Source organism: Acyrthosiphon pisum, chromosome A3, assembly GCF_005508785.2.
Source record: "Acyrthosiphon pisum isolate AL4f chromosome A3, pea_aphid_22Mar2018_4r6ur, whole genome shotgun sequence".
Lineage (NCBI taxonomy): Eukaryota > Metazoa > Arthropoda > Insecta > Hemiptera > Aphididae > Acyrthosiphon > Acyrthosiphon pisum.
The window spans coordinates 35,946,449-35,969,248 of record NC_042496.1 but is presented as its reverse complement, the minus strand read 5'-3'; the positions used below and the strand labels follow the sequence as shown (position 1 = coordinate 35,969,248).

General features: G+C 29.6%; 1 protein-coding gene across 3 annotated transcripts in view; it reads right to left on the bottom strand.

The window, feature by feature from the left end:
* Positions 1-22,800, bottom strand: part of LOC100166472 (CTL-like protein 2) — a 54,094-nt gene that overhangs the window by 21,322 nt on the left and 9,972 nt on the right. Inside the window, exon 2 of one of the 3 annotated variants that reach the window (XM_003241453.4) lies at positions 5,026-5,135. The exons of 1 other annotated variant lie outside the window; for it this stretch is intronic. The gene's annotated coding sequence lies outside the window, so the exon portion shown is untranslated. Of the gene's footprint in view, positions 1-2,601; positions 3,129-5,025; positions 5,136-22,800 lie in introns of those variants that run through there. One more of the 3 variants, XM_001943040.5, reaches the window with a different exon arrangement.

Here is a 22,800-nt window from a genome sequence, read left to right as displayed (position 1 = left end):
GTAAGAAATAAAAATACTGTACAGTATGTATGTCAATTTCTAAATACCCATGATAGTGACTCAATAATTCTAGAGAACCGCGGCTTATCTAAAGGATCGACGTTTAATTTGCTCATAAAAAGAAAATTACGTATTATTGATATTATAATTACCAAAGTCATCGAGAATCTTTTGAAAGTTATGAGCAGTGTAATGTCATATATAATTATTATACTATTTTGATGAGGAATCATACCTATGACGCTGCAGTTCTAGATATGCCTGGTTTAACTGATAAAGATATTATAAAATAAATATAATCAACTCTAGTGAAATAAATGTCAATGACTTTAAAATCGATCCACCTAATATTAAATATTTAATTATAATATTATGATCTCATCAGTTTTGGACATGAAATTTGCCCAACCGATCATCAAAATATATTACGCAGAGTGTCGTCGCGAAATGAAGAAGAAATAACACAGTGGGGCCTTACTATAATCAGTGGTGTAGTGGTGTACTTAGACCTACATTTGGAGGGGAGGGGTGATGTTGTTGGGTTAGAAATAGAAAAAGAAATTGAGTGACTTTGAGAGACGAAAAAGAAATAATTTACTCATCTGTAAATGTTGGGGGGGAGGGGGTTTGACGGTCACGAGTTAGTAGTGCAATGGCGAAATAAGTTATCCCCCATTCCACCACTAATACCTATACTAATACCGTATAATGAAAGGATACAAATATTGAAACTGAATGTTTCAGGGATATGGATTCAATAACGTGTGTAAGTCGATCGCGCAAGTAGACTTGATGACAAAATCAAAACTGTTTTCAGAATTATTTTTGCTTTACTAGATCAATCGCGGAACCCAAGTTGAAAATATTCAAATAGAACACATCTAAATTCCTATGATGTTCGAGTGTTAAACGATGGTAGAACATGCTATTAAAATTAAATCTATGACTACATAATGAATCCCGGAAAAAAAATCAAGGAAAAAAGAACAATTTACACAAAAATACGCCTGGAAGTTGGATCTGATGAAATTAAGTTGGCTCAAGATATTATAGGTGAATATGAACAAAAAAAAAACATACTAAATTTATGAAAAAATTCAAATTAGACTTGTAACATTATGCGAAGATTATAAAAACGGTAAAAGGGATATTGAAAATTTCTTAACTGCTGTAGCACACACGATATGATATCATCAATATTTAATTTTGTTAAATAATTATAGTATGATATCAATAACTTTTTTTTGTGATAATCAATTAATATATTTATAAAAAGTGTTCTTTTTTTTCTTGTTCTTTTTTTCCATGTTCTTTTTTCCCTGGTTTTTTTTCCGATTACCCTATATAATATTTCTATATCACCGCTCGATGTACTTATCGATATAAAAATAACGGATAATTATTCGAACGATATGAGTCCTAACCTATATATTATATCTATATATACAGACTTTGCGAATGATTGATTTTTAAGTAGGTACCTAATACAATATCTTCATCACATTGCATTTTAATATAATATATTATAATATAGGTATCTATATAGCAATAAATCAGTATTGTATTATTAATAATTATAAAAACAACACCGTTTTACAGGAGATAAGAGAAAATCAATTTAATAGATGTATGTTTAGTAATTATTACAATATGATGGTAATTTGTAGCATTTCTAACATTTCTTGAGTAGACAAAATGATTGATATTATGTATTTTGTACCAAATATACAATACTAAAGTGGTTTATTGCACCACCATAAAAAAAACTGTGGTATGAATCATCTAGTAGATATGGCGCAAGGTTGTTAAAAATACAAAGCGGTGAGAGTCAATTAATAAAATTCAATAATAATATTAATTTGAACTTTTATCATTTTAATACGAGTACTTACACACATTACACATATTTAATACTTATATATAAAATCAGTAATATTTTACTGAATTTAAATGGACAATATTCTAATATTTATTTTTTATTGTTAATTAGTATAATATATATTATATATTGAAAATTTAACATTATAAAGCAAAAATTGGTTTCGTAATAAAAATATATGTTTATATAAAATCAGTAATATTTCATGTTGCTTACTTTTTCAATGAGTCAATAAACTTTAATATATTTAGTATAAATTAAAGAACAAAGTTTACAAGATGACCATTTTAGGAATACCTTTAAAAATTAAGTTTGGCGTGAAATACATACTATAAAAATCAATATCAGTTGTAGTGGCATGGAGGTTTACCAATTTTTTTATTTAAAAGACAATTAACAGTCTGTACAAATATATTAGAATGAGCAAATATGAAAGTTTACAATGACACGAATAGCATGATAAGAAAATCACTCATTGGCAACACCTCCTGTAAGTTTGTACCTTGGTACAGGTTTAGTGGCTTTTAGACATGGCACGTAAATAATTACTATTCGGTAATTTTTTAGACATACACACAATAAGTTATCACGGATGCGCGAGTAAAAGAATAAACCGCTGCTATATTTATATAATATAATGGGGACGCATACAAAATAAAAATGATATAATCGTAAATTTAAAATAATGTGACATTTATGCATGCATAATTATTATTACGTACGAGAAAACAAATCGTCGGCTATGCCATCCACGTTGTACTAGAGCTCAGGAACTTAGAGTTATTTTATAATACGCACGCTGTATTTATCAAATTAAAAAATTAATTAATTAGAATTTAATGTATTTTCGATTAAAAAGAAGAAAAGAATGACGTTATATATATTAAAAAAGAACTTCGTAAAATGTAATATTGTATTATTTTACTAAACACAATAATATAATAAACCTAATAAAATGTAATAATTTGACCTCCGCGAATGCTGCGTAGGTAACTATATGTATTGTGACGGCGAACGATTTAACTGCGAAAAGCTAGTAAGTATACTCCGTTAAGTAGCTCACTCGAATGAGAGATAAAAATCCCAACCATACGAAAGATAACCTACTATTGTCATAAAATCGAAAAACGTGTTAATTCGTGCAATGATGCGTCATTATAATTTATAATATACTGCACGGTGTGGAAATCGCGGAAGGAGAACAATATTTGTTATAGTATACCAAACACATACAATTTTTTGTTATTTCTATTTATAAACACATAAACATGATTTATTGTTATTGTTATTGTCATTGTCGTGTACATAGTACTTACATAAATATCTATATGTATTAGTTAATTATTCACGTTTGTACTGCTATAACCTACTAATTTTCTGTAATGATATATCATTTTAACCACTTTATGAACAATCCTGTTCTTGAGTATAAAGAATTAGAATTTTAATAAATACATTATTAAATCGTAAAAAGGGATAGAACATGCTTGGTTAATAACACTGTACACAGTAATCTTAGTTAACGTCATATGTGACCTAATGTAAAGTTATTAGGTTAATCTAGATAATATTATGTCCACTGGATAACTTAAGATAGGTATACTATAAGATAGATCTATTATAGTCGTGTGTACCTTTCTTGGATAGTATCCATATTATTATACCATATACCATATACGTTCAAAATATACAGTTAGGTTGTAAAAATAATAATCGTTCTTAAATTAGTAAAACAGCTATATACCATATTATATATTTCACTTCTCGTTTGTTGTTTTTATAATATACAGCTAACCAAAAGATTTATGTGAGCTGGGAACTGCACGTCTCGAAAAGATAATAAAACCATTGCTACGTTAAGTCAGTACATATAGCTATATTATTATAAGCGGAGCCAATATAAATAACGACAATAGGAATTCCGAGTTAGAATCTTCCGAAAACAAATATAATATAGGTATAGTGAAAATTTCGATGATCTTCAGTAGGAACTATAAAATAGTGAATGTCTGAAATATTAAAATTTGTAATATAATATATAAATTATAAATATTTTACAATAGATCTCAACAAACAGATTTTATAAAATATTGGTCCCATTGAATATAAGTAGGTACATTGTATATTACTATATTAGTGTATATTGTACAATACTGGGTGATCCAATTAACACTAGACATTTATTATTACAATTTACAAAAACTATTAACGATTTTAAAAACATTATTTTACATTATTTTGAAGTAATTTTTTCTAAAAAACATATAACCATTTTAAATGACAACATTGAACATTCAATTTTAATTTATTATTCCTTATTCTGTAATGGACCAACATTAAGAGGGGTACTCCTAAATTTTAGTCCACTACTCATGTCTCATACTACTACACATAATTATTAAGTTATGAGTTAGGTATAATTTTAAATTATAATTAACTACTTGTTCAAAATTTGATTTTTATAGATAAAATTACTCCGAATATTCTGCGTACCTATATGATAAAAAATTATTATGGTAAAAAATGGGTTATATTTTGTTTGACTACTGTTTTCGGTCAATGTGTTTGTGTGAGTGTATGTTTGTATACGACTAAGAGAAAATCTCTATATTGGTATTGTTTATATATATATTTTTAAATATATCGTTTGTAGGTCAACCGCAGCATAACTGAATATTGTGTAATTGCACAAACTATAGGTATTAAAAAATAGAACATTTCTAAACGAAGATCGCACATTATTTTCAATGCCTGCGGGGGCACAATGGAAAACATAAGTGAATATCATTTAAGGGACTCTAATTGAACATTCTAAATAGTCTAAGCGGACTATTACATTTTTTACAATATAACATTACTTGTTACAACCTAACCTAACCATGTTATATTTTATATATTTGAGTGAATATTGACCTATTAGCGAAATTAAGAATATTATCTAGTGAATTGCATTGGTTTTTTTTATATTTTACTTTTAAATTGTTCAAATAATTTTCGATTTTTAAATGGTCATAACGGGATGTGTATAGAACTACGCGCTGTAGCGTGTTCTTAAGAAGTTTGGACGCGTGTGGTGTATGAAAGATTTACTGCAGAAATTTTCCTACACAAAGCGAAAACAAAAAATTTGTTGTAGTTGTACATACTCATCGACGTATATGGCTGCAAGTCTGAACTGTTCTGTCACGAAATCGCAAAACCTATTCAGCCCGTGATAATCTGTTGCAGCGGTGTCCGCGTAAACCCTATTACGCACCTGTAACACATTCAACGCACAATATTAGTTAGCTTATAAAAAATCATCTTTTCATTATGTTTCCTTTGTGTTCACGTATATACGTATAATGTGTATGTATACATATATATAAATGTAATGAATATTAATCCATCTAGTACTTATATTTTATACATTGTATATTCGTATTATTCCGCAACCAAGGAAAATGGCTTTCATTTTGTAAGTATTATCGTACACAAAATATGGCCATGTGCAAATTACCAACTGTACCGGCAACAAAATATTTTAATACAAAACAGTATTATTATACACAATACGCTTAAAAGTATCTTTATAGAGTTAACTCTAAGTATATACCTACCAATTACTATTATTGACTTTATAACTGTATGAACTACGAAACAATATTTCAGTAAATTTCACCAAAGCTATATAATGCATAATATGAAATATATGCGATTTCTTGTCAAACAAGAACAAGTAAACCGTCAAAAATCATTGTTGTATCGACATAATATCATTATATTGTATAGACAAATGTGTACCTATGTCTTTCGGTACACCACACACCATCTTAAATGTTTGATTGTAGCTCAAAATGTGTTAACGGACATCTGGGGATTGAGGAACATGAAACTACGTAAGCTAAGCCCCCAGCATAATAAATGTAATATAATTTGAACATGTTTTTACATGTCGCATCAAGTACATAACATGCATAAAAAATACTATTTGTCATACGCGATTAGTATTTCTAGCCATTCACTCGCATAATATATTTATATACCTAATGCAAATACAATCATGGGCATTGTACTGAGGTATATTTTATATGGATACGCCGTGAAAATCTAAAAAACGACAGATTCAAGAATGGCGTTTCAAATGTATAAAAAAATTATTCGTAGATGCGACCGAAAATACGGCAAAACACCACCATTGCACCGCGAGCCCCCCCCCCCCCCCTTAAATCTAACATAAGAAATGGGAAATCACGGTGAAACACAAAAAAATATGTTTGTTGTAATAATAGGTATCCGTACACCACTCCCGAGGAAACGTTACCGTGAGCACTTGGTATATACACCGACACCGATCACCAGCTATTAGAAATATACCTATACATGATACATATAAGTAAGTTATTCAACGCTTCTTCACCCCTTATTTTCATACGTGGTGTACTTGATGCTCATTTTGTTTCTTGGACGATGGTTAACACTTTGTACAATAGTATAATATGATATAAATAATGATATAATATAATACCTAGCTGTGTTATAATCAGCGTTAAATACGATCTTATACAATAGGTTGAATTACTAATGAGTAATATTAGCTAAGTACATCGTTTTCGTGAGCCTATTATAGTAGGTAATACTGCATCCGAAGAGAAATGACTCCGCATGCTCGTTTTATTTTATACGTAATATAGGACTGTGACTTTAATGGGTTAAAAAACCGTACAAATGCATTCATATTTCAAAAAATTAAGTATAAAATCTGTAAGAATACAATATAAGATCCATAACTCAAAAATATAAAAATCTATCAAATGTAAAATATCTTTAACTACCTACCTAATGACAGCGTTTTTGACATTCCTTTTATATAGGAATTCGTTCAATTCCTTGTTCCTTTAGTATAAATAGGGATTCATTCAGTTCCTCGTTAATTTAATATTAAAGAAACTCGTTGAATTCCTCACTCCTATAAAAAAGGACCTCATTAATTTCCTTGTTCTTATTAGTTCATGAGTTATCAATTATTATCATAATCACTGATCAGAACACCAAGTTATATGTGAAAACAAATTGGTAGTCTCGTCTATTATTTTGTTTATAGATTAAAAACAGGTTATAAGTGAACGAAATTTTTCTCCCTAAATGTTTTTTTATTAATATTATTATTTGATGTGACATAGCGGACCCTTCAAAAAATTAAAAAATACATCTTTGCTGCAAGTTGTTTTCCTTATTATTTATAATCTCATTGTATAACGCACGACGCAATAATATGATATGCCTGTATACTATTAATATAAAGGACCGAATTGTGTAGATGGTTCGCGTGTGCATATATTATAGTAAATTGTATACCGTATAACATATACCTATCGCATAAATAGGTTACGTGTATTTGTGTAAACGTGTACGCACCATTTAATAGTATTATATTATGTTGTGTTGGTGTAGGGGAGAATTTTTTTTTGCACGACGTTGATATTACCTGTTGAGGGGCTGAAATAAAATACTTATGACCCTCATCCTATATAATAGTGTACGCTATGCTTGCATAATACTATAACATATAGAACGCTCTTGAAATCGTCTTAGCTAGTCTGTTGATGAACAATTGAACTCCAATTGTATTTAATAATTATATTATGATAACACGTGGCTCGACTATAAATGATTTCGTGCAGATATAATCAGTAATCACGTCAGGGGGTGAATATATTATATTAGGGTGCCACGGAGCTTGAGATTTTAACTAGACATTTTCTTCAATTTTTTGGTTAGATAAACTACCGACTCCTTTACAGCACCTTAAAATTTATTTTATTGTCTATCACTTTTTATAGCTGAGAATGATAGTATTTCATTTTCATTTTCTATAATATATTATGACTTAAAGAGAAGTACACATATTTTGAGGGCCCCCTTTCATTTCCATATCCACCCCTGATTACGCCATACATTTGTAGACTTACCGTGAAAACGACATAATATTTATAGTTGACTTATTATATTGATGATGTTTTATAGCGAACGTAAACTGTAACTGTTGCATAAGGTGTACATTTTAAAACGTAAATCTTAACATAATAAGTGATAGGATATTCATTATTTACTGAATACTATGTAGTAATAATGTATAATATTAAAACAGTTTCCCCAACCCCGTTACGTTTTGGTTAGTATCATAAATATATTGTGTTTTAAGGGGGTAATAATAATTCTGGGATGATAAAACTTTAATAGATAAATAAAAGCACGATTTGATACACATTCATATTTTTGTCGGCGTCCTATTTATAATAATATATTCGGAATTCAAAATATTAACACGCTTTTAATACAGAGGGAATTTGACACATTACTATACTATATCGACATAAAATAATATGTCATATTGCATCGTACTTATACAGAAATAAGAAAAACAAATTAATATTTTTAACTAAATGACTCGCACACAACACTTTTCAAAATATCGGAAAAAAATTACCAACATTATATATTATATCAATATCAAATTAAATTTTTATAGTATTAATTATATTATATTTATAATGTATAAAGATTATAGGTATAAACTATATATTATATAATATATGAATCTTCCCACAATTGGTGTGGTTTTTCATTTAGACAAAATTCTAAAAAAAAAAAACAATAATATTTCTTATTGATTTTATAACTATAACACGCAAAAGTTTTAAACCATTGAATAATTTATTTTATATATTAGTTTCGATAATCGATATCATGTCGGTTAATGAATATATCTTAAATAATTTTAAGACATTTTTCAGAAATTTATGCATTATGAATTAATATTATAATCAGACAAAAGTCAAAATAATATTTTATATTATGTTACCTAATTGATTAATTAAAAAAAATGTATTTTAATTTTCTTATAATGCCCACCCTAGACAGTAGGAGTATATTTTTTCAAAAAGTTTTTAGCTATCATTTTTAAGAATACTGTATTACTGTTAGTGAATGGTGTCCAGTGAACTGCAGTGCATATATTATAATTAGACCATGCATTTTTATGTAAATACTAAATAGGTAATTTTATTGAATGATTTACAGTCTACAGATTTCTTTATACTGATTAAAAATGAGCACGTTTCATAACTACCTTAATAAAATAAAACTTATTTATTTTTACAAATTCTCGAATATATTTTGAGTAAATGAATATTTTTAAATATTTTACCAATAAGTACATAATATTTTATATTTTTATGTTTATTTATGTAGTTTGTACACGTTTATTAATAATAATCATTATTCTGTTCTAATTATATTCGATCTTTTATAAATCATAATAAAGTACATCATAAAATTGGTAACGATTTTTGAAATAACCAGACAGGTTTTACTGTCTATACACTACTTATAGTGTCTGTGTAGTTTTTCTCGTCCGTTGGTACAAATTCAGCACTTATATTGTTATTAGTTTATTACAGGTAAAATTAAAGTTTTAAAAATTAATGTTAACGCCATGTTTTTTATCACATATTTTGGCAAAAATAACATTTTTTTTTCCAATTTTTCTTCTTTATCTATACATACGAATGTTTGGTTTTTTTTTATTCATCGGATTTTAGTACGTTTAAGTTAAGTAAGGCTAATGTACAAACCAAACTACCGTTTTAATCACTACCCGAATCTCATAGACAACGCCGGTCGGGATGGCTAATACATTAAAATATAATATAATTTACTTTTAAAAAGATATTGCTTCCACAGCGTGATACCTACACCAAAAAGGAGTTGAACAATCGGAACTTTTATATTCCATATTTTTTTTTTAATTATCAACCTACATGCACAATAACAGTCTTGTAAAGTATTCGAATAAATGTATTCGAATAAAAGTATTTGAATACTTTTTTTGTATTCGAATACTATTTTAAATACTTTTTTCAAGAAGTATTCAAATACGTATTCTGAATACTTTTATTTGTGTTTTTTATTCATTAAAAAAATACTTTTTTCCGATGCAGAAAAACAGTTTTAAATTTGTGACAAGATATATAATAAATCATGAACATTAATTTTATTCTTTAAACGAAATATGATATTGGCCCATGATATGATTATTTTTATAATATTATAAACACCAATGTTGTATGCCGTATGGCCCGTATCGGCCGTATCATATGATGTGGTCAAAATGTATATTATATAACTTATGATTACGTTGTTTGTTTAATTATTAATTAACAAACGTTAATTACCAATTATTCAAAAACTGACAAAAACTATAGTTGTGAAAAAAATTATGATAGTATTCGAATATATTTTTTAAGAACTATTCGAATGCGTATTCTGAATACCTTAATTCTCATTTATTCGAATATGTATTCCGAATACAAAATAAAAGTATTCTTTACAATACTGCACAATAATAACACTGATTACATATTAATGCATTATAGTACGAAGAAATTACGAATATTATGAGTTATGAGTTTATGACGAAATGTCTGCTGCACACCGCCACACCAGCATGGCTGATTAATGTCACCTGCAGCCTGTAGGTTATACGAGTCGTATGTACCATTGTACCATGTTATAATATTATATTTTGTCGCGGTGCGTGTGACGATGACACACGCCCTGCACTATATAATATTTTAGTACAGAATAATATGGTATTGTATATTATTATATTTCACAGTATAATAATTATTATTGTACTACGGTGTAAATAACGGAAACCGTAGGTAGGTATTATTATTGTGTGTATTGTATAATATTTTATTATAGGTACCTACGCCGTGTTGACACATCGTACGGATTATAAGAAGAAGAAAAACGGTTTGAATAAAAGCTGCGGACTGGGTGAAACGAACGGATCTTGTTGGAGTATACAAATGATAATATTATATATAATATGATATAGGTACCTACTTAGGTGTTATGACGTGCAGATACGATATAATATAATATAGTTCCACGAAGAGGTAGGTAAACATTATTTTGGTTCAGTGACTGCGGGCGACGTGTGTACACGGTTATTTGGTTTTTTAAACGTTTTTGGATTTCGTGGGTTGGTGGTCAATATTCCAATATCACTCGATCAAGATTATAACATAATAGTGATGTAAATTTTCATGGAATTTTTTTTTGGTGAAAATGTTCGTAAAAAATTTCATGATAATGTTCAAAATACAAATCATTAATTAATATATATAATATATACCTATATCAATACATAATAATAACTCGGTAATTAATGTGCATTTTTATCTTTTATTAAAATGTTGTATTTTTACTTCAGTATAAATTATGAGTGTATAATCGTTTTGTTACAATTATTGATTTTTCAATTTTTAACGGAGGTAATTTATTGTTTGATTCACTTCCTCAATTTCACCCAAATTATATATTTTTTTATTATAAGTGTTTTGTTTGACTCTGACGTTATTCTTGTTACAATTTAAATAAAAATGAAACAGTAATTTTATAAAGTATTTAAATATATTCAAACCTAAAAATTAATTAATTTAAGAAAAGTAAAAAAAAACAAATTTTCAAGCTTACATCTCTAGGTGTACGCTACTGCATTCACAGCCATATTATTATGCACATTAAATATTGTTTCTCAGCCAACGTAAAGAGTTGGGAAATGTTTTTTTGTAATTGTTTTTGTTTGTGACGATGATTTTCGTCCTAATAATATTATATCGATAAACAACGGTAGACGTTTACAGATGGAGAAATGTTTTTTAAAGATTTTAAATTTTCGTTTTATAACACTATATGGGTTAGTTTTTACCAAAACACCTCTAACTCAAACCATATTATACATTATTCATTATTATAATTTACTTTACATCTAAATAGTTATGTATACTTGTATCATGAATAAAATATAAATTTAAATAATGCTTATATATTGGTAATCGGTAAAAGAGACCAAGGAAAAAAAGAACACGGAAAAAAAGAACAAGAAAAAAAGAACAAGAAAAAAAACACGGAATAAAATAACAAGAAAAAAACACGGAAAAAAAGAACAATTTTTATAAATATATTAATTGATTGTCACAAAAAAAAAGTTATTGATATCAAATTATTATTACTTAACAAAATTAAATATTAATGATATCATATCGTGTGTGCTACAGCAGTTAAGAAATTTTCAATATCCCTTTTACCGTTTTTATAATCTCCACATAATGTTACAAGTCTAATTTGAATTTTTTGATAAATATAGTATGTTTTTGTTTTTGGTTCATATCCAACTATAACATCTTGAGCCAACTTCGTTTCATCAGATCCAACTTCCAGGCGTATTTTTGTACCGTGGGATGATTATTTAAAAATTATAATATAGGTAAATATTAAAAAACAAGGTATAATTAAATATTTGAGCAAATAAATAATTGATTTTGTTTGTATGATTTTTTGGCATAATACTGGTTTAGCAACCTATCGATTTTTGTCTCCAAAATATGTATTTTAGGGTGCTTTATAAGAATGTAACAAAAATACTTTTCATGTCACATCAGTTGGGAGCTACCACCCCCCTAATATTTCAGCCCTAGTTGCACCACTGATACTTTCTTGACATTTTTAAAAATTTCAAAAATAGTAAATTGTTCTTTTTTTCTTGTTCTTTTTTTCCGTGTTCTTTTAGATTCTGAGCGGAGCGAAGAAGCTATTGGTTTTACAATGGTGTTTACTTTTTTTTTTTTTTTATTTCCTGTATACAAAATTTCTACCAGAAGGAGTGCTTCGATTTCTCAACATATAGTACCTTATCTTTTAGCAAATTGGATCAAGATGGTACTTTAGAGAGGTCATTTTTCGATTTTCTCAATAGTTATTAAATGCCACTGGAAAAACCACCGAAAAATTAGGAAAAAACGGTAAAAATGGGATTTTATTTTCTAACGCTTTGTTTATCACCATATAAACGAATAAAAATTATAATATTATAATATTAATTCAATTTACATGATAAAATAAATAATAACAATATAAAATATCGTGCAGACTGACAAACCGTCTCCGCCCATAATCGTTTTTCTTATAAAATGATATTATATCATTGAATTCAAGTCTAATACAATCCATTATACAATGACTCACTTGTAATCTACTGTATAACAGAGCGACATCCACTTACCTGCTTTTCTTTCCTTTGTCTTTTATTCCGGAATTCTTATATATTATGCATATCCGCAATCAGTAATTTGTCCATCTGACCGTTTAGCTCATTTACAAAAATCTCAAGTATGTCACCGTCATCAACACCTGAGTGCCTTAAAACGGTCGGCGGGTCTCACGAGATGTAGATCAAATTATGCATATAAGTATAGTTTATTGCGACGGATCGACGGTGGAGACTGCGTGAAAAAAACTGACGAAAGACGAGTCGATGACGACGGCGGCGGTGCGATGAAGTCGAAACGAAAAATACAGAAAAATAATATAGGTACACACGCTTGTGCGTAGGTTTAAGACATAGGTACTGTAATAGTAAAATGTAATATATAAACACATCTACGACGTTATCTACCTACGTCACCAAATCCGAAACGCGTAAAACGATAATAAATACATATGGTAGATACAATTCGTAGGCGTCCAATTACCCAAAAGCGCCAAGTGAAATTTTTTTCATTCGGAATCGAGTTTTTAAACCATACGGTAGGTTCATATTTATCCGCGAGATACTTATATAAACGCTATACGAGTAGAAGTACCTATGGTTTTTTTCGGGCTAGAACGTAAAATGTGGAATAAGCGACATTTAATTATAAGTAATGCCTGCCGATTTCAATTTTAATAAAACGTTCGCAATGGGTAGATACATACCTAATACCAGAATACCTGCTATGTTATATTTAAATTCACCGGACACGATAATATAATATCTAATAAATATTGGATTAGGTAACATGCAAAGTATGTTCAAATTGCATACTAAAATTGTAAAAGTAACATTTGTAAATTGTTAATGGGTCATTAAAGCTTAAATAGGTACAAATGAAAAATTAAAACTGTATAATTAAAATTTGAAACACAGCAAATAAAGTAAAATTATTCTAAAAATATTGCGATTTAATTATTATTATAATATAAGTTTAATCAATTGAGATATTTGTAAAATATTAAAAAGCATTATCTTGTTGTTATTAAATATTAATATAATTTTCCTGAACTCTAGTGATTTATATCAATAAATTATCATCAACATCGACCGTATGAATAAAGTGATTATAGAGGGCATACCATATTATATTATACTTAGTATCGTACGCATATCTAAGGCGGAGACTTAAACATATTGCTGCCGTGTGACGAACGTAATAATATATTATTATATAATTTATTTACAAAAATGCAACCAGCAAATTTCAGACATTCGCTGATTTAATCAAAGTATAATCAAAAAGCACGAGAATTTTACGACTTTTTCAATATACATCTGCTCGTATGGAATGGATTTTTTTTACTCTTTTAAAAAGATAATATTATATTATTAGCTTGAAATAGCTATAAGTGTCTAACTGACTATTCACATTTAGATACTATAATATATACAGTACAAATTTCAATCATTTTAAATCAATTTAAATCATACTCATATCGAATATATTAATACATCTTTTAAAATAATTTTTTCGTTCTTACAATCATACAATAAATTCTATGTTTATTTTCAATTTGTATATACATATACATTTAGTCACTGAATATTCCACTCCTGTATTTTTTGTCTAATTAATAAAATTACGCGATGCTTGCGTAAATTCAGGAAATATCAGTTATTCCATGGTAGGTATATAATATATAAAGTGAGCGTGCATTTTTGGATAGCTTACCGCAATATTATACTGTAACATTTCAATTGACCTTGGAAAGTGAAGAATAAACAAACTTAACAAACCGTAAAGGTGACCATAAACATTAGCATTCAGATCATTCAATAAACAACCCCAATCGATGGTCGTGGTAAAAAATACCGGTAAGAAAAAAAAAACCAATAACGAATTATGGTCCTGGGATTTGTCAGAAAAACCTCATGACTCTTGTTATTTTATAATATTATTAATTTATGTAGTACCGACGATGATAAACAGTTAGCTGGAAGTTTGGAAGAACACTGTTCAGATCGCTGACGCACAAGCGAAGGATAGATGATTTTTTTTTATTCCGATGGTTTTTAGTCTTAGACGTAAAATACGCATAAGTATATTATTATAGTGACATTATGTGATAGTGTTATTGTCATTATCGGTTTACCAAATCGCAATAAATACGACCTCGTTAGCTCCACAGGCCGCTGCTGAGTAGGTACAATGATACTGTACGCACAACCTTCCGACCACGACGCAGCCGATGTGATTGAATGATTCATCCGATCGTCGGAAATTTCCAGTCATCACTCGGATACATTTTTACAAGTAATATGTCAATATTTGTACACAAGCACAATATTATATTATAATATACAGAATGATTCGCTCTTTTTTCTTCAATAATGTAGTTAATCAAAGTCTGATATTTGAAATTTTCAAATATACCATACAATATAATAAGAGCATATTATGTATAAACTCTTGACATTTTTTTTGTACCATTTAATGAATCTACCATAGAAATGTACCATGCAAACTTATGTTTTTCAATTAAAAACTCCCCCTACCCTTCTTTTTTCGACTGTAAATTATACATATATAATATATATATATATATATATTATATATGTAATCTATCAATTATGTATTACTTACATCGACATTTTCGAAAAACTTATCACTAAATAATTAATAGTAAAAAAGACACTCCTTAAGTAGTACAACATTTCTCAATCTCTTTGTGTACAATACACAACTAAATACAATAAAAAAACAACATTCAAATATGGCTACATAACCCACTACCCAGGTCTAAAAAGGACAGACTAAACAACTAAAGTATTATAAATCGCCTTCGAATAAGAGTATAAGACACACATTCACAACATACAATCACATCATGGCCAAAAAAGATCCACCCATAATATATAAATCATGCGCAGCGTATAATATTGTTAATCATTTTTAACAGAATACCAAAAATATGAACAGCACATAGAAAAAGGATTACAACCGGACCTTTAATCGAATATAAATAGTAACAATTTCTTAAGGGAAACTGAATTCTACAACTTAATTTGAGTTTTTAGTTATTTTAAACTGATGGCCTTAAATGACGGTGTTACATGGGTAAATATAAAAAATTTAAAAAAAAAAATAGTAATAATATTGTTTATTTAATTTATTATTATCATCGTAATAATTGACGAGAACAAACAATCAAATTGTTATTGCCTATATTAATTATTTTTTTATAATTATCGGTGAGAAAAAATTATCAAATTACTATCATATTTTTATTTTTTAAAACTGTCAAGGAACAAATTAATTTTATAAGTATTGTGATCTTTGATGTTTTTTTTACAAACAGACGAGCAAATAATCATCAGATTATACCTATCCATTAATATTATGATATATATTATGTTTTCCTTTCTTTCCCGAGATATGTTTATAATATACAGAATACAGGCATTCAGCGAACAAAGAATATAATATTTACGGTAGGTACCTACACTGTGGACAAGGAAGTCTATTTTATACACGTCTTATTGTCATAATTCGTAAAAAAATAATAATAGGTATATAATATAGTACATAATATACAATGCATACACATAGTAATGTATATCATAATATTATCGTATAGGTATAGTACCTATTTATTCTTACGTGACATCCTGCTTAAACATCAAAACCGTCACGAAAAATTCGATAAACGCACTACAAAGCGGTTGATCATCATGAAAAATATAATAATAATGTATACAATATAATTAGGTAAGACGTAAGACGTTACCTGTAAAATGTACTATCTACGAAATTATTTATCGATATTTCGTCGACCCATCGATAGCGCGGTAATAACGGGTGGTATACATATAATATTTTTTGTGAAACAATGATAGCAGGTAGGTACTATAAGACGACAAATTTTCGAGATATCAGTGTGTGATGTATTATTATTATTATTGTTGATTATTGTTGACTATGGACGTAAATAATTATATATTATATTATTGTGACCTCGTATAATTGCAGTATCGCGTTGCATGTGATACAATAAAACTATTATTTCCAAACTCGAATAATGCGTCTTCGATATAACTGCAGTAACAACTTTTTATCGTTATGGTTGTTCGAAAATCGCAGCTGGATTGGCCTTTATGCATAATTACTCGCGAATAAATGTCATTAAATCTGCAGTAGCTAATGGAAAACAATTATTTCGTCGTAATTTTATATACGTTCAAAAAAAAAAAAAGGTCATCAAATCAAATACGACATTATAACACCATTATGCCAGTTAAAATGAGATATGTATATATGATATGTAAAATAGGTACCAACGTTGTGTCTTGGAAAGACAATAGGTATAGCGATTTCTAAAGGTCGATGCGTTTTAACACATAATTCGTTTACGAGAAATGAAAAATATGAAAAAAAGCTTATTAAAATGAGCTTCAACGTGTACTAATACAATATGAATGCGTGACTAATTCTACAGTGATTATAGAATTTTAATTAAATATTAAAACAATTAGGTAAACCAATATTATATGATATATGAAATACAATTGTAGTTGCAATTTTTGATCATTCATGAAAAATGTTGAACATCGTACCGGGTTGGTATTACATTATTATAACATAATATAATTTGTAAATTTGTAACTGCCTAGGTTAAATATAAAAATGCAACATTGATAAATAATTCATTCACGGTGACGTTGACAATATATTTTATTGAAAGGCATAAAAATAATCGGTTTTTCCAAAAATCTTTAAATTATATTTTGTGTTCATAGTAAAATTAATATAATTATAGCATACTATAATAATATTTTTTACATCAGTTTAAAGATTGACTATGTAAAAAATGATACGATTTTTGCTTGCGTATTAGTATAACTTACTAATCCCGCGAAACGAATAATATATTTTGAAATCGGGATCATTGGGATATCCAGACTTTTCCCGTGTCTATAATGTATCAGGTACGAGTAAAACCTACGCCAAATGTTTTGTAGGTATCTATACAATTTGGTACCTATACTCGAAGCTGCACCACACATGTCTCGCAGATACTATTATAGTGGTACGATAAATAGGTGACATTTTCGACACACTCGCCGCGTGCACTGCATCAGTGGCGTATATTATACGTCACTGCAATGCATTATGTATATTTATGTCCAATACTAATCGTGTAATTTATTTAGCTACTGCACTGTACGATAATGAACGTTTAGTTTTTAATGTTTGCGGGAAAAAATAAAAACGAAAATTTCGTTACACCCATACACTGCAGCAAAACGACGGAAAACCTACACGGACGAATCACCCGAACATCCTGCAGGCTAACCCCGCCACAACCATCAAAATATACGATATAATAATATTATAATGTAATGTAAACATCACGGTAATAATACGATATTCCGTCCGGAACGAGGAAACCGATTTCACGCGGACCATCGTCGTCGGGTTGAACAATCTCCGCGAGCGGTGGCGGCGGCACACTAGTGTGCTCTCTTCGAATCGTGTCCTTAGAACAAGTCTTCGTTTTAGTCTTTCGTTATTGTTGTGAGTAACCTCACGCACACACACACACAACAACAACAATAATTATCCTTGTAGGCGATTGTGTCCCTGTGCACAAAAAACAGTTTGAAGGAAACGACGCCGCAGCACATTCAATTCTATATGCACTGCGGTAGGCTCACACATGCGTTTGTAAACGACAATAGTGTAGTATTATATTGTATTTTATTGTATTTAATTGTTGTACCGGCCACGTATAATGCATACAAGGTAGTATATATTATTATATATATTAGGAAGCGCTCAAAATGTATAGAAAATCATTAACAGAGAAAAGTGATACGAATATTTCAGTCGTATATTGGCTTCAATAAATTGCCAAACGATATTAATATAGTAATTTACGTTGGAGGTGAGTATTATAATACTTATTATAATAGTACCTCTAAGACATTCGTCTAGAATGCCTAACCTTCAAAGAACCTATACATTTGACATATTATTTGTCCATCTTCTATATTTTTATTGATCTTATAATAATCTGACTTGGGTATGAGTGCATGATATTATAAGTATATTGCAACTGCACAGTGACGCACTTGCTATCGAATTTTCCTGTTGACAGTTAACAAATGTAAATAATTACATCAAAGTTTTAGACGAGTTTCGCGACGAAATCGAAACGTGATCAAAATACTCCGAATAATATGCGGCTTCTACTTATGAAACTAAAAATGTGTGTTGTTATAGTTATTTGAAAGATTAAAATCGTATGACCATAAAAAATAGAAAAATGTATTATTTATTCCAAAAATTTTTGTTTTTTGTACCGATTTAAAATTATATTATAAAATAAATATTTTCAAAAACGTTAGTGTTTTAGTAAATAATGAGTTTCTTACGTTCAATGGATTACCTTGTATATTTTATTATTATATTGAAATCGGACATGACTTAAAAACAGTACGTATCAAATAAAATTGTGTACATGTCTTATCGATATTTTTAAATTGCTGTAAGAATAACGTCGGAGGGACATTGTATTACATTTTAAAACCTTAGATTTTCAAATTGAAAATGAAATGAGGTTTTACATAGGAAGTCACGAACAATTTATGAATTTCGGGGATTTTAATACCGGCTATTAACCACAAATAACTAAATAATTTTGCAACATTTTCTGCAACAAAATTTTAATAATGGTATAGTTGTTCGAGTGAAGCCCTCCGAAATAATAACAACTGATTACCACCTATGATTTTACCGTGCATCGTTAACACATAACGTGATTAATTATTGGTTCATGAAAAACGAGATTAATAAATAAAAAGTTCTCCAACAACATTTAAATATTTGTGGACACGTAAATATATTATATCGCTGCAACTTGCAAGTTATCGTTTGCGCGTCGTCTGTTTATGACTAACGTTTCAAAATATCGCACATCGTTTGCACATCAGCGGCCGATTATTGTTTGCGCATCGTCTGTTTACCTAACCGTTTCAAAATATCGTAGGTGCATCGTTTGCACATCACAGACCCATTGTCGTTTGTGCATTGACCGTTTACCTGCATTTTGTAATTATAATTTTTTTTTCCCCCGTATTTGTTCATTTGAAACTACCTCGAGGTCTTTGTCAATGCTCATCACAAGTGGGTAGAAGGGAAATCATGTGATCTATTTATCTATGTATATATCACAATATCTTCACTCCCAGTGGAGTGGGACTTGGTTGGAAACTGGATGACGAAATCGGACGACAGCACGGGAAATTGTTGATCGCGTAGAACCACGCAATTTTTTTTTTTTGTACTTTTGCTATGAATCGAACCGATGACTGTGTGAGTCCTGCGTGACCACTGCGCTCCTCCGGCCCCATAATTATGGTTTACATATTATACATCGTAACGTATAGCAAAGAGCAAGGTTCAAGAAGCGTCCGTGCCTTTAAATCTATGAAGGAGTTGTGGCCGGTGGGTGGATGGCTAATGGCCAATACAGGTGATAATTTAGTATTAACTTTAGTACGTATTTTAGTAAGAACCTTGACAGGTAGTTACAAATATTACAGTGATTGCCTGTGTCGGGTTCCACGAGGCAGGTGAAATATTAAGCTATAGCCTCTGAAAAATGTAAAGCTTGCAGCCTCGCCATTGCATGTCTTCATTATTGTACATAAAGCTTATCCAATAAATTTAAAATAATATGTCATAATGATAATACACAATACACACGTGTACGTCATATACTATTGGAAAAATTGAATATTATAAATCAATACGATTTGATATATTGTAACACCCAATCATAGTACGTAAGAAAATTGCACATTTGAGTACTCCTAATATTTGCTAGTTCCCTTGTTGAAATATAATATGCTGATGCGCAAATGTTGTGCGATAATTTTCCGTAAGGGTGATGCGCAAACGATGATTAACACAAAAATCGAACGATGCGTAATTGCCTTTCAAATCAGGTATAATTGATCACTAATTATAGTGATACGCAAACGACAAATACGGCCGTATTATAATATAAACTCAAATATATGTCCGTGAAAAAAGTGCCAAATAAAAATATATAAACTCACGGAATTCCAAAAACTCGTGTCGTCACTGCACGCAACACTTGACGCATTCGTTAAAATCAAAAACTGCTTGATCGATCATGCCGGTGGACGTGTAGAAAAAGGACGGCTATGACCGTTTTCCTCAGACCGGTGCAGACTGCTAACCGACGACACAGAAATTATTGAGCGGTTACTCGCTCGCGGATATTAATAGCGGCCCGTACACGATCAATATTCAATATTATTGATATCAATCAAAAACCGTCAATAAATATCAAAACGATTTTGATATTTTCAACATTATTAAAATACTTTCAATATAACCAATACGTGTACGGTCAATAATATTGTCAATATCCAATATTGATCGTGTACGGGTTTTAGGCTATATGTTCGATTTCAAACGATGTGCGACGTACGTGATGCGCTGCATATCATGATATCACCGCAACGGATCAGAGCAGCACCGCTTGCAATGTGGTGGCCACGAACGACGACGCTTGTTCCATCGGAAGCCCGTATACTGGTTACTGGTATACCGATTCGGCGATTCCCCAATACCTATGTTTCGATGATTTCGTACCACAGTTCACACCATGAGCAACGGCGCCGCATCGTTTGAAATAGTTTTTACGTTTACAAGAATCCGCCGCGGCCACGTTTCCGGCCATCGGTGATGGTATGACGAGATGTAATTTCAGGACGACCCTCGACTATGGTATACATTCAGTGACCCAATGATCGTTCAATATAAACTGGCATTATTGGAGCATACTTAAATGAGCATAATATAACTTAGTCTTGATAAACTTCATCGCCTTCACCTAATGCTTTTCTAATTTTGCGTAATACTTTTACTCCCATGTTTTTGGAAAAAATAACATTACATTTTGTTTTGAAAATTGCTCCATAACGTTTATATTTTCTTCTAATTTAATATTTATCAATTAAAAAAACCTCTAAACATATTAACCTCTATATCCTAAATGTGGACAGTGACAGCTGGTGTATTATAGTACCACTCTACGACTGACTATATTACAGTCATCATACATTTTCATATTCAATAAATATATAATTTTATTCAAATATTATGTAATTATGGTCGTAAATGAAAAATAACATTTTGTGAATGAATTCCAATTAGTACCTACTATGGTTTGTAGGGATTATTTACAATAATCCAGATATATGAAAAGTAAACATATGCAGTTGGCAATTGCATATACAAAACCGTGGTCTACACTAATTTATTAGAACACATACTATTATGTCATATATCACTTGGAAAACCGAAGCGACACGCGTCGCCTGAAATTAGTTGGTGTATACCGTGGGCTCGAGTAAAATATTTCTGTCCCATTGTTATTATATTTTAATTATATCATATTATATCACGTTCGTGCAAGAAAATATACTACACACTATACATTACACATATACAGATAGTCGGTGACTGTTTTACGAGCCTGTATGCGTTAAAGTTTCCGCAAGTGATTTATTTCTATCGTTTTTACCTGTTAGAGTCATTATATTTTAGCTTTTATCGACTCAACATTATTTTACGCGTCTATAGGTTATCGTTTCGAATCGGATCGTATTCCCGTCGTAATCGCGAGCTTGATCGATACATTTTCACGGATTTACCATAACGCAAATATGCAATACGTATGTTTTACGGTAATTTTTATTAAGATTTACATCATAATATAGCTATACCATTGTAAAAAATACA